The 14,724-nt window shown below is 36.9% G+C and overlaps 1 long non-coding RNA gene across 5 annotated transcripts; it reads right to left on the reverse strand.

The window, feature by feature from the left end:
• Positions 1-4,142: 4,142 nt before the first annotated feature.
• On the reverse strand, positions 4,143-7,795 carry LOC135770942 (uncharacterized). 5 transcript variants are annotated; one of them, XR_010542808.2, is made up of 11 exons: positions 7,622-7,795; positions 7,130-7,225; positions 6,986-7,040; positions 6,814-6,885; positions 6,602-6,687; positions 6,259-6,306; positions 6,076-6,176; positions 5,695-5,766; positions 5,461-5,524; positions 4,961-5,061; positions 4,143-4,638 (listed from the first exon to the last, which is right to left on the reverse strand). It is a non-coding gene; the product is annotated as an uncharacterized lncRNA (long non-coding RNA). The 5 variants fall into 5 exon arrangements; XR_010542807.1 differs by lacking the exon at positions 5,695-5,766 and having other exon boundaries at positions 7,622-7,766; XR_010542806.1 differs by having other exon boundaries at positions 5,461-5,766; positions 7,622-7,766.
• Positions 7,796-14,724: the final 6,929 nt, after the last annotated feature.

The following is a 14,724-nucleotide window of genomic DNA, read 5'->3' on the forward strand; positions in this document are numbered from 1 at the left end:
TAGAATTCAATGTAATTTAACATTCAAGCCAATTAAAAATAAGAATAATCCTGTAAAAAAACTATGATTTCTCATTAAGTGAAATTACAGTTTATTAATTTTATTTTATGGTTAATGTTTTTAATAAAAGTTTTTTTCTTTATTTTAATGACATTTACACGTAATGTAAAAAAAACAGAAAATTTCAGTAAAATAATACAGTATATTTCTGTGAAAAAAAATTTTTTTTTTACAGTGCACCCTAAAGGCACTACTTTTATTGTAGTCATAAGTAAAGTTAGTTTTTATGTCTAAAGAATAACTTAATTTAGTTACGACTTTAATGCAGAAATGGTAACGCAGCAACACGTGTATGACATGTCTTGTGGTAAAACTGCCGACCAATCGGATCTCTGGATCTGGATCCAGCTCCGCCCCTGGATCTAAATCCAACCCCGCCCCCATGGATGTCGTGTTCTGCAGTGAGGCACTAATGTGTATATGGGACAGTGACGCTTATCATTAACTATGGTTACTGTATTAAAAGCATGGTTAATTTCATGGTAAATTCCACTCTAACACTCAATACGTTATTAAGGTTAAATGAAACCAAAAATCATGTTTTTCTACAGTACCTGTACTAAATTGTTTACATATAGTTATCAATACACCCCCAAAAAATAAAACTGGTTAGGAATGTAAGCTCTCAACTGTATGAGATCAAAAACATGATGAACTTATAAGGTGGACTTGAGCTTACAAAGGAGGATTTTATGACCCTTTAAGATGTCCGCTTCTCGTCATAGGGTCAAGAAAAATTTTTTTGGTGGTTCACCCGTGGCGACGGTCCTGATCCAGAGATGACAGCTGGAGAAGAGCTATTTATTTCTAGAATAACATTTCTTTATTTTGCAAGAATTTTTAGGACATCAGGAAACACACTGGGGGAAAACCATGGTAATCCAAGCTATAATTTTATTCACATCTTCATGTATGCACATACAGTATTTACTGCTTTTGGGTTTCACTGTACCTCAGCAATGTCATGTTTTTGAAAATTCTCAGTAACTAAAGATCATTTTCTAGTTGATAAATAACATGCCACTTCACACTTCTTTCACAACCTTTTTTTAAAAAGCTTGTGGTTTCAGCAGATTGGGTGGAGAACCAAAAGAGTTTAGTGTACCAAAAGTTAATTTGTGACAGATGAGCGAGGTTTTATTAGTGCAAAAATAACAAATGTTGGTTTACCAATCTTTATAACATGATGCATTTTTTCAGAAAAGGTGAAAATAACGCTAAATGCAGGACGATGAATAAGGAGTTTATGAGACATTTCATTAGTTTTGATGTTCGCGCATGCGTCGTAAATGCTAGTGCAGTAAAGTTACGGTCGAATGGAACCCACCTTGAGTGGAGGAGAGCGCGAGCGACGAGCTAATTTTATTTATATAGTGCTTTTCACAATTGGTAATTGTTTCAAAGCAGCTTTACATTAATAGAAGCAGGGGAAAACACAGAAAAATCGACAGACAACATAAGTAGCAAAATACAGCGGCTATGAATAAACTTTACAAGAGAGCGTATTAATAACAGGGCTTTGAACCAGATTTTTTTCCCAATTGGTTCGTTCTGAACAGAAACAGTATTGTAACTGTAATAGCGGTTAGATTATTACATATGTTGACTGACAACCAATGAGAGTGAGAGGGGGCGGGACTTGAATTCGGTAGTCTGAGACTGAGGCATTAAGACGGTGTCTGTAACGTTCTATTAAATAAATAAGTTCTAAGCAACAAAGTCGTTGTAAGAGAGACTTATTTGACATGGTGTCAGAAGTTGTGGAGAAGTATAAATGGCGAAATTTGCTCCACCCACGAACTTCACCTTTGATAGACCTCAGGAATGGGCCGCATGGCGACAGCGCTTCACGAGGTACAGGATAGCCTCGAAGCTGAAGGAGGAGGATGGCGAAGTACAAGTGAGTACCCTCATATATGCCATGGGACCAGAGGCAGAAAACATATTCAGCTCGTTCACGTTTGAGAGAGACGAGCAGAAAAAAGATTTTGACGCCGTACTGAACAAGTTTAACGATTATTTCATCCCGAAAAAGAACATCATCCACGAGAGGGCGTGCTTTTACCAACGCATTCAAAGGCCAGGGGAAAAGGCAGAGATGTTCATCCGTGCACTCTACGAATTAGCAGAGAGTTGTGATTTCGGTGCACAGAAAACAGAGAACATCAGAGATAAGCTTGTTGTTGGCATCAAAGATAAAGAGCTTTCAAGAAAGTTGCAGCTGATGACTGACCTTACCTTAGATACAGCGGTGCTGATGGTGAGGCAGGCGGAGGACATCGCACAGCAGGTGAGCCAACAAGAGGAAGGTGCGACAAGCAGTGTTCAGGAGGTTACACGCAGACGACCTGAAAGGAGAGGAAAATGGGATGAAAAGAAGCCAGCAAGAGGAAGGAAGGATAGAATGGCTGGGGGCGGATGGTGCGGAAAATGTGGAAAAACGAAGCATCACTACAAGGAAAAATGCCCCGCAGCAGAAAGTGAGTGTCGAAAATGTAAAAAGAAAGGACACTGGGAGCGTATGTGTTACTCAAGGACAGTTAATGAGGTAACAAGAGGAACACACACACAGCCAAGTGATGACGATGAGGCATATTACCTGGGAACGGTAAGCAGAACTAGTCAAGACGTCTCAGAGAACTGGTTTGTGAAACTGAACGTGCTAGGCTCACGAGTAAAATTTAAAATTGATACCGGAGCTGACGTGACAGTCATGAATGAGGAGACTTTTAATTCGCTTGGAAGTAAAGTGAAACTGAGTCAGACACATGCGAAATATGACAGCCCAGGTGGAAGGATAAATTGTTTAGGACAATTTGAAACGACCACGGAGTACAAAGATAAAAAGTTCAAGTTCACAATTCACGTCATGGAGGGCGACACCGTGAACAATCTGCTAAGCAGAGAACAAGCAGTTGAAATGGGCTTAGTTAAAAGAATCGAGCATGTCAGCGCAGCTTTCGGTGAACAGGGAATAATGAGAACAGAACCTGTTAAAATAAATCTAAAAGAGAACGTAGAGCCTTACGCAGTTCACACCGCGAGAAGAGTGCCGTTACCATTACTCCCCAAAGTTAAAGCTGAACTTCAGAGAATGGAGGAGAATGGAGTCATTGAAAAGATAACGAAACCTACGGACTGGTGCGCGCCGATGGTGCCTGTGATGAAACCTAACGGTAAAGTGCGCATCTGTGTGGATTTGAAAAAGCTAAACGAAAATGTAAAAAGGGAGCGGTTCATCCTACCCACGACTGATGAAATTCTCGCCAAACTCGCCGGCTCAAAAATAGCCTATTCTCTTCATTGGATGACGCAACCCAGCAAACATTTGGACGTGTGATGACCGTTGAAAAGACGTCCGTTCGTCACGTCCCGTCATGGTTGAAAAATAGTTCCAAAATGAAAATCCAACCGACGTCTTTGACGTCATCTGACCGTGAATCACACGTCTTTTCTGCACGGTCCGTGCACGTCTAAAAATGTCGTCTTCTGGACGGTAATATGAGTCTCTGCTTAAAGGTGCTCTAAGCGAATTGAAGCGTTTTAGACCATAAAACATTTTTTGTTACATACCGGAAACATCTCCTCACTATCTGCTTGCTGCCTGTCCGCTGATCAAACTGTAAAAAAACGCGATCTCTGTAGACAGCCCAGACTTCACAAACGGCAATATCAACAAATGGCCAAACCTAGCAGCACAAAACCAAACAAAGTATTCCAGCCAATAAACGACAAGAAGGATTTGGGGGTGGGGGTTGGGCGCGTTCATGAAAGCACGGAAGGGAGGGGGAGGGGAGTAGTTAGCTACGCTCTGTCTGTTTGAAAACAGTTCAAACATCAACAGGAAGTGACGTCGCACATTATTCGCTTAGAGCGCCTTTAATGTAGGCGTTATACTCACTTAAAACGTGCATATAAAACAGGCTAGTTTGTACAATTGTAATAGGCAATTATTAAGGTTTTAAAAATACACAAATTTAGTCCAGTCAAACCTGAACGTCTTTATAACGTTGTAATCACGTGTATTTCAAACACATTAAAGAACACATTATTTGTGGACATAAGCAATAAAAAGAAGCATGTTCTGATTTGGCACTTTTTATTTTTTTAAACTGTTTAACTATAATAACAATTTCAAAATACTTTACTATATAAAAGGATAGTTCACCCAAAATTGATTATTTAGCAATTTACTCTCTCTTATGTTTCAAACCTGTATACTTTTCTATGTTCTGCTGAACACAAAGATATTTGAAAGAATAGAAAGCAGAAAGCAGATCTCACAACCCATTACTACAGTTGTAAAAAAAAATTATTGACAGTTAGCTTGGTTACAAACATTTTTCAATCTTTGTGTTCAGCAGAAAATAGAAATGTATACAGGTTTGAAACATGTGGGTAAGAAAATTATAACAATTTTCATTTTTGGGTGTACTCTCTCTTTAACACATTACAGCTGTTTGGCTTATTTAGTGTTTTCACAACCCCCAGCTCTTCCTGGAGCGTGCTTGAGGTGGTCTGCCATAGCTGCATCTATTTCCGAGTCTGTGGCATTTGGGCTCCACCTCTTCACAGCATCTGAGGGAAGAGAAGAATATGTTTCTTTTTAAAATAAATACAATTAAAATACAATACAATATATAGTATAAAAGATGTTCTGCATTAAATAAGTGTTAGATCAGTTGTGGGGGAAACAGCATTTGTCCTCTCCCTCTACAAAACCACTGTGGTGCCCTTGAGAAAGACCCTGAACTAGGTTTGTAATCGTCAAAAAATGAAAAGGATATTTCTGATAAAGACAGGTGAGCTGTGATGTCCCCTAAATACATAAATCATAGCAATGAAAATTACATCAATATACAAAAACAAGTTTTTTAGATCAACATATTCCCCAAATTACCTTGAATAACATAATACAAAGGTGTGCCTTTAAAAGCCTTCTTTTCCAGATGTCCACCACCGCTCATATTGAACTTGGCCATAAGACAATTAGACATCATTCTGTGAAAGAAATGTCTGATTACTTCACCTTAGACAAATTACCTAAATGGTCAATAAATCACAATTAACAGTAATGTGCAACATAGCAATTGCATGCAATGTTCAAACATAAACTATGTTTTAACATTTCACAACTACTCATCTATCATGTAACAAGTGCTATAAACTATATCCTCATCCATAAGTTTTGATGACAAGTAATGGCTTACACTGAAATTATGTTTTGATTTCTTGTTTGACTGTTTGAACCACTACGAACATTAAAACTTCTGACAAGTAATGTGTGACAGATTTAATCCTGAAATGAAGTAATATAAATAGCTGGGTTTATTATGGTGGTAATCAATATATATTCCTGAAATATTATGCAGGATTACACAATTCAAGAGAAATACATACCTGTTCATAACGTTGTTCACGCAGTCTCTGACAGAATATCCACCAACTCAGACAGTTGCTGGACCTACATGTGAAAACAATTGAAATAATGTTATAGAAAGATAGCTGGAAATATATATACATATTCTTTATGTCACAATTTACGCAGATCAACTTGTTATCAACATCTTTGATGTATTCATAATGCATTCATAATGCAAAATACACAGTCATATAGCATTTCTTGCTTCTTGCATTTGAAGCTGAGGCCATAGGTGAAGAATCAGGTAGTCTCCATCCTGTTATTTTTTCGTTGTGTTACCTCACCTGGACAAATAGAGTTAATTATATGGTAGTGTAATATTTTAACAGTATATATAAATAACTTCACAGTGTAATACTGCATTAGTTATGAAATTAGCTGTCTGTACTTTTAGGTCTTTGTGGTTGAGCAATGACAGACATTATAAGCTCTGTATTTGTAACTATTAACTCAGATTCAGAGAAATGTACATGTTTATCCTCTAAGATGAGTTGTCACTAATGTAAAATCTAGGGCTGCACGATAAATCGCATGCGATATCATGCGCATCTCGTCAGTAAAGCCAGTTCCTTGATTAGTAGTAAATTCATCACCTGCTTTCAGATGGATGCTCTCTGGGATTGGCGTGCTCTCTGGGATTGGGGTGCCCTCTGGTACTGGGGCGTCAATCCAGAATTTGGGATTGTAGAGAATACTATGAATGAATAACACCATAATTGTATGATTAAAAAAAATCCTCTTTAGGTGTATGACAATACACAAGAACACAATACTACCGTATGCCTCTTTCAGTTGTCTGTAAGATGCCTGTTCATTATGTGACCCTGCGAAACAAACACCTTGCATGTAATTTCATTAAGTACAATAAACATACACATGCACAATGTATTTTAAAAAATACATAGTAGTGTAAAATATTAAAATAAATCACTTTTTATATCAAAGTTTTTGGATATTATGTTGACATTCAGGCAAAACCCTGACTCATGGAATAAATTTTTACCTAAAAATAAGAATGACATTATAAAGGCAAAAGTGTATGCACTTTGGAGCAAAGCAACGTGTTTGTATAGTGTGGGAATGCACCAAAAAAATAACAAAAGTATCAGTAGCACGTACGTCTCATAGTGTCACAGCTTATTCTAGGCCAGGGTATAGATCAATCACACCAGCTTGATACCGATGTTTACTGTCATGAAGTGTGCCTGTGTAAACAAAATACACCAAAACAATTTATATACATTTTTGAGTTTCATATCAAAATATATAAAAGTCCTTTTTGAAAGAATCACGCTTTTTCGTAGTATTAAGCAAAGAATTCAAAAACTTACAACTTAATGTAGGGTAGACAAAGTCAGGGATCGGGCACGCCTCATCTAAGTGTGTTTGACACAAAACTTGATCTTTAGCACAAAAAAGGACATATGACAAATTAGAACATTAACAAATGTGTAGACTGTTTAAGCCATATCTACAAAAATTCATATCTACAGTTTTCCATACCTTTTGTTATTGTTTGTAGAATGCACATCTTTATTTGGTTTGTGTTGATCTTCAACTGTAAATAAAACGAAATGATAATTAATTATATTAACTCCACAATAACAACTCAAATTTGTTGATGTATTTTCAAACTGAGGCATTTACCTGACTTGGGTTTTGGGTGGTTATATTTTGGAGGGTCTGTGTAGGACACAGTGCCTTTAGTTTGTTTATTTTTATTTGGATGAGATTCTACTTTTCCTTTGTACAAAACAAAGGCAAAGGAAGTTAATCAAACAAACACTTATGCTGAACTCTTAATGCAAAACAGTATTTAATATTTTGCATGTGCAATGTTTAGGCAATCAAATCATTGTAATTCCATTAATGCCAAATAACTTTTATTTTTCAGATAATTTACCTTCTGAAAGAGACTTTCAAGAGGCTACATTAATTAGTTACAGTAATAACTTTGACTGTATCCTTAAACATACTTTATACCATGTAACGTTATAACTTCAAAGTACGTTAGCTTTTAGCCTTATAGCTAATTTTCGCCATACTCAGTGGACAATTCTGGCAACGTTAATTTCGGAGCCTTCGTGTCAAACAAGTAAAACTTAAGCACGTTAATTAAATAATACACAATGTACTTACCCAACAGTAGATTTTGCATAATATATAGACAAAACTCCCTCGTAATCGCTCCTCGTGTTTGAATGTGAACTTCCGGAAGAACGCGTGACGTGACCACTATCTCGCGAGATAATCTGTCCTATCGCGGGATTTTGTAATATATTTCTTAAAATAATATTGGAATCACAGTTTTTGAAATTACATCCAACTCACACCTAAATAGTGACCGGATATTTATCTGTTTTACATTTATATGCATACATTCAATAATAAAACAGGTTGAAATAATGACTAAAATGCAGCGTGGCTTTGCAATCACACTGGGCACTTTGTGATTATAATTTATTTAAACAAGATAAAGTTTATATATTTACTTTGCATACAAATCGTGTATTTCATAAAGATTATTATGTTTTTTTCCAACGAGTGTAGTCTAGACGTGTAAAAGACGTGAGTGGACGTCTATTCATAACCTCTTAAAAATATACTTTGTTCACTTAAATTAATTATTGCAGTATTAACCAAGGTGTACGCACAGCATTTGCATATTTCACAAGGACTACATAAATGCATTTTAGGACATGTTGTGCATTTGTGCCGTCCAGCACCGACTAATTTTGGACGGGGAGACGACGTTGATTTCGGACCAATAGTACACCATTTGTGGCGTCCTGCCGCGACCTCTTTTGGCCAGGGAGACGACGTTGCCGTCCGACCAATGTTTGCTTCTACTTTAATCGGAGACACGGGGTGCGTGACTTAAGCTGGGCGTACACGGTGCGAATTCTGACGGTCGGAACGTCGTGAGCTCTCGCACACGACACGAGTGAGTTTATACGAAAATAATTCGGACGCAGTCACACACGACAAGATTTTACTGTACGACTTGACGAATTCTGACGTAAGCATTTTCACACCTGTGAGGATGAAAGGGGGTTCCTTTCGTTGTGGCAGAATGTACAAAAAAATAAAACAAAAAGAATAGGGTTAAGATATTGGCTTAGTATATAAAACAGCCTGGAATTTCTGTTCTTTTGTATTTCTATTTATGCATTCCGAAATTGCAATATAGGTCTTCTGTGGCGGTGAAGGAATTTCTCTGGCAGTGATTGTTCGTGCTTGCGCATATGCGGTTTTACCGTCTTAATACATCATGTTTGTAATGCCTAGTAAATATCTATATTGCTATTATTAATGTTACATATATTGTTGCTTTTTTATAAATATGACCGTTCAAAAAACACATTCAGTGGGCCTATTTATTTATTTGTAAATGCAGAATGAGGAGCAATGAGGTAAAACGCAAGCTAACGTTACACGTCTTTCCCTTTATAATTAAATTATTAAGACAACACATCTATAGGCAAATATTAATTTGTAAAACGAAAATAATTTAATTTAATATAAAGCACATTGTCTAGGCTTGTTATGTGCAAATGTTCGGTCAATGCGGTGTCTTGAAGTAAAAGTGAGACAGCATTTATGCTCCTGTAAATGCACAAAAATAAATGCCATACAGAAGGCATTGCATATTAATATAGTGCATTTTCACAGTAGGCCTATATGTAAATTAATACATAGCAATACAAATATAGTATGAAAACAAATTAATCATTATTTAAATAAAGTTTCAGAGATAGCCTACATTTTTAGTCATTTAAATGTTCTCATCATTTCAAAACAAGGCTACCATATAACTTACACTGGGCTATATCTTTTGTTCCTTTGGTCGAAAATATGTAAAAGAATATATATGTGGGTAAAAATACCGAACAAGCTCAGTTGTTAAAGCAGAAGCTCCATAATAAGATGGGAAACATCGTCTCCGCATATGATCATCATGTTTATGTACTCTCTCAATAAATGCATATCTTAGCCTATTAAACATGGACATTCCGTTGCTTTTTTCTGTCGCGACAGCCCTTTTAATATCCAATCATTTATGAAACTACAGCAACTTTGGCACAGCTTGGATTACACAAAAATTGCGACATTCTTTGTACATCCTGTACTATTTAAACCAGTGGTCTCTGCACGGAGTCTAATAATTTTTAAATGTATTTATTACATAATTTAGTTGGCTTATTTTATGTTTACATTGTAAATAATGATAAAACATATTAACAAGTAAAGAAAAATCAACAAGTAAAACAAAAAAGTTTTAATATCAAAAAGCCTCGTTTAATGTGGTAGCACTTATCAGAACAGCGGTATAGCCTACAACAACTACACTCTCTCCTGTTTCCACACACATCCAAAGCTGTGACCCGACATCACAAAAACACATATGACAGGTTTTTTTCAGGCAAATAAGCTGATCAAGAGGTCGTCACTGAAAGGACCTGTACATATTTGTCATGATGTCCGGTCACCGGAGTGTGTATGTGCGCGAAACATAGCCAGCTATAGAGTAGTCATCAATATTTGAGGTAGCAATGCTACATTTGTCTTTCTTCTTCTGCGTTTTGTACATTCTGATTGGTCAACTTCAAGTGCTTTGCCAGATCGTCTCGTACACCCGCACCAACACTACGAATTTATACCGACAGCTCCCGAACTTTTTTGACATGTTTAAAAATTATCGGGAGGTCGTAAGGTGCTCGTAACCTGCTCGGCTTGGCTCGTAATTCCTCTCACACGGTGCGAGCCGCGACCATACGAGCATGAACGATTTCCTCCCGAGGAAAAAAAATCGCATGCGAGCCCCTACGACAGCAAAAATCGCACCGTGTACGCCCGCCTTTACCTGAGTTGCAGCCGGGTGATGCTGTGCTGATGAAACTGGACGGAGAAAAGTCGTGGAAAGGTCCAGTGCAGGTCAGAACGCAAGAGAGCGCGCCGCGCTCATTCGTGGTGGAGGCTCAAAAGGGGGAAGGTGAGATGAGGCGGAATCGCAGACACCTACAGAAAGTGCCTGCGGAATGTCTAAATGCTGATAATGACTGTGAAACGACGGCGAAGAGCCCGCTGAATGTTGAAAAACTGTACATCAGTAATGCGGAAAAGCCAGTGTCGCAGACACCGTGTGAAACACAAGGAGTGACTGTGACCAGGTCCGGCAGAGTAATAAAACCTACTGTTAAACTGAATTTATAGTTAAGTAAATAGAAAATCTATGCATGTTTAATGTGTAGTGGATGTGAGTTATGCATCTTAAATGGCTGCTATGTAAAGTGTTCATTTGAAAAAAAAAGGAAACTGTTAAATGTTGAAATGTTCATTATAGTTAAAATGAATAAGGGTAAGTGCTTGAACGTAAACAAAGAATTACAGTTACAATAATGTGTTTCTTTTGGAAACTTTAAAGGGGGAGGTGTAATAGCGGTTAGATTATTACATATGTTGACTGACAACCAATGAGAGTGAGAGGGGGCGGGACTTGAATTCGGTAGTCTGAGACTGAGGCATTAAGACGGTGTCTGTAACGTTCTATTAAATAAATAAGTTCTAAGCAACAAAGTCGTTGTAAGAGAGACTTATTTGACAGTAACGTTTCGGGTTTTCGGTTCAACCCTAAAATTGATGTTCCTGAACCAGTTAGAACAAAAAAGAAAGTTCCCAAACTGGTTAATAACGGTCCATGTCAGCTGTGGGACATACAAATTAGTAGGCTGATCATTAGGACATTAAACTTAAATTATTAGTCTACATAATTTTCCTATCTTGTCATCAAACATTAAAAAAGGCTGCATTATGTAAGCGGCATAACTGTAATTCTAACATGCCTACATTTGTTGAGTGCACTTAAACACGTGCACACACACACACACACACACAGACGGAGGACGAATTCCAAACGGCGCTTCGGGAAGAAGATGCAGCATAAACAGTCGCTCCATATAAAGTGAAAATTACTTTGTTTTTTAACAAAGTAATTGTTAAAAAAGATACCCGGGAGGAGAGAATGAAAAAAGACCAACTTATTTATTATTAAGTTATTGAAGTAAGTTATTTATTATCAGACCCGCGGTTGTCAGGTTGTTTACCCGAACGAGACATTTTAAAACCGTTAAACGGGCGCGTTGCTTAACGGTAAAATTAGAAGACCAAAGTCAGTATAAATCTTTTAAAAAAATCATACTATGTGTATGCACGCCTACGGGAACGCGCGGTGCGTTAAATTACACGCTAGTGTTTTCCTTTTATAAAATTATTATGAAGAAATGCTTAAAGTAGCCTAATGTATAAGTCAATGATATGAAAAGATCAGATTTAGTATATAACGTTACCTAAGATAATTATTCATTAATAAAAAAAGTAATAAAAAAGTACCCTAAATTACATGTTGCTGGGAGGAAAACTCTTAATGTGTAAGGTACCGCGTTGTGTTTATATTCTCATCCGCTTGGCTTTAACTGTTACATAAATTATGCATTATTTATAAGGTGTATAGCTGAATTTTATCCTTCAAATTCGATAAACTATGTTAAGCTTTTTAGAAAGTCCCATCTGAACATCAACATTGGAAAACATTATATTTTAAATGTGAATATGTTTAAACATAAAGGCTGAAACCTCATTTGCATAAAATAAAGTTTTAAATATTTTTTTTTTTTTTTTGGATTAAATTGCTTTTGAGGCCAAGGTATGTGTACAGTAATCAGCCTGGATCAGAAACAACGTCCCACTGTTATACCACACTGTGCCTTGACCAGTGGCCATGGTGCAGTGATTCGAGTAGAGTACATCTACTCTGGTTATCATTTCAAAACAGCATTTGATTATTGATTGTTTAGTATCATGTATTAAATGTGTTTTTCTGTGCCCCCCCCATTCCGCTTCCTACAATTTTTTGTGAGGATGAATTAAGGAGGATTTTATAGGCCTAGTCCACACGGACACGGGTATTTTTATAACTGTGAGTGTTTTCACGCGGTTCGGCCGTTCGTCCACACGAAACCGCAGTATCAGGGCACTGAAACCAAGCATATTTGAAAACCCCGGCCAGGGTGAGCTTTTTAAGCTACAGTGGTGTCGTGTAGAGAGTAAAACCGGGGGTTTTGCCTTGCGACGTCAGAGTGTGCGCCGTTATCCACCGTGTTTGACGTCAAGATTCTTCTTCTTCAGTGAATTTTATTGGCAGTTTACAATCTTTGTGCATTACCGCCATCTACTGGATTGAGGTGTGATCACATTGGGAAGTCAAAAATAAATGTATCTATTAAAAAACAAAAAACAAAATTGGGCTAAAGTCTTCTTGCTAGTTGTGTTTCTTTTAGATACTCTATCACTGCTTTGCTTATAGACTGTTTTGTATACTGTACATCCATAATCAAACACTGATCGGATTATTGGAATATAGATTCTTTTTGAAGAAGATCCTGATGCCCCCCAGCTGTACCCTGAAAGACACTTCAAAAGATTAATTGCTTTCTTACGTTTGTCCACCATTTTCTGAACATGATTTTTAAAAGTAAGTTTACTGTCAAACCACACACCAAGATATCTTAATTCATTAACTTGTTTGAGAGATTGTCCATTTATCTTAAAATCTATTGTGGGTTTTACCCTTTTCTTAGAAAAACAGATGACTTGCGTTTTTTCCACTGAAATGTGAAACCCCCAGTCAAGTGACCATGTCCCACCCTGACTAATTGCTATTTGCATCCTTTGCTGTAAATTGTCAATATTACCCACAACGCTTACCCACAACGCTCCATCATCTGCATATAATGCCCTGTTTATCCTTTGGTTCACTCCATCAAACACATCATTAATCATTATATTAAACAAAATTGGACTGCATACACTACCCTGTGGGGTGCCATTTTCTATTGTGTATGTACTTGATGACTCTGACCCTATCCTGACCTCTATAATTCTACCCTTTAAAAAATCTTTGATCCAGTTGAACATCTTTCCTCCTATTTCCAATTTATTCAACTTAATTAAAAGTCCCTCCTTCCACAGCATGTCGTAGGCCTTCTCTATATCAAAAAAGATTGCCAAAACAGATTCTTTGTTAACTTGCGCTTTACGTATCTCATTCTCCAGGCAAACTACAGGATCCATAGTTGTTCTTCCACAACGGAATCCACTCTGATATGGTGAAATCAGCCCTCTGCTTTCTAAATTATACACTAACCTTTTAGTAATCATCTTCTCCATGAGTTTACACAGATTAGATGTTAATGCTATTGGCCTGTAGCTTTTGACATTCATTTTATCCTTTCCTGGTTTCCCTATAGGAACTATTACGGAGTGTTTCCACCCAGTAGGTCATTTTCCTTGCTCCCAAATTTTGTTATACAAAACCAGTATCATATTTTTTTGCAACATTAGATATTTCTTCAATCATTTTATAGCATATCCCAACACCCTGGTGAGGTATTTTTAACACCTATCAATGCTCTTTTTAGTTCAAACAATGTAAACTTTGCATCTAGTGAGCTCTCCCCCACCTCTTTAATCCCCAGCTTATTTTTATTTTCTTCAATGATCCTCTTTCTTATATCTAGCTCTTCACTGGAGAGATTCTGTGAGCTATGTATCCTTACAAACGATTTTGCAAGCATCTATCTTGCAAGCTTAATACTGGTAATGAAAAATCCCTTCTTATGCCACCCATCTTTCTTATCATTCCCCATATGTCATTAATTTTGATTCCTGTTCCAATATTACTACAGAAGTCTCTCCAATATTTCCTTTTAGCTTCTCTTATAATTCTTTTAGCGTTAGCCTGTGCTCTTTTATACTCCACTAAATTATAAAATGAATGATTAGATTTAACAATTTTAAAGGCTTTATTTCTGTTTTTAACAGCCTCTCTACACTCATCAGACCACCATGGTACCATTTTCTTCTTCTTTGCACCAGATGTTTTCCCTATTGTTTCTTCTGCTGACTCATGTATTATTTTAATAATCATATCATTCAACTCCTCAGCATCGTCACTCAAATTTGACATGACTTCAATTAGTTGCTACTTGTTATAAAATTATACAGCCCCCAATTGGCACTTATCATTCTCCATCTTGAACTCCAATTTTCTTCAAAACTAATATTTTGACTCCTTATTTTAATCCAGATAGGATAATGATCACAAACCATTGCATTGTCACTGCTCACATCCCATGTACAGGTACCTGCTAATTGTTGCGAACAATAGTAAGATCAATTGCAGA

The sequence above is a fragment of the Paramisgurnus dabryanus genome, chromosome 8 (assembly GCF_030506205.2).
Source record: "Paramisgurnus dabryanus chromosome 8, PD_genome_1.1, whole genome shotgun sequence".
NCBI lineage: Eukaryota > Metazoa > Chordata > Actinopteri > Cypriniformes > Cobitidae > Paramisgurnus > Paramisgurnus dabryanus.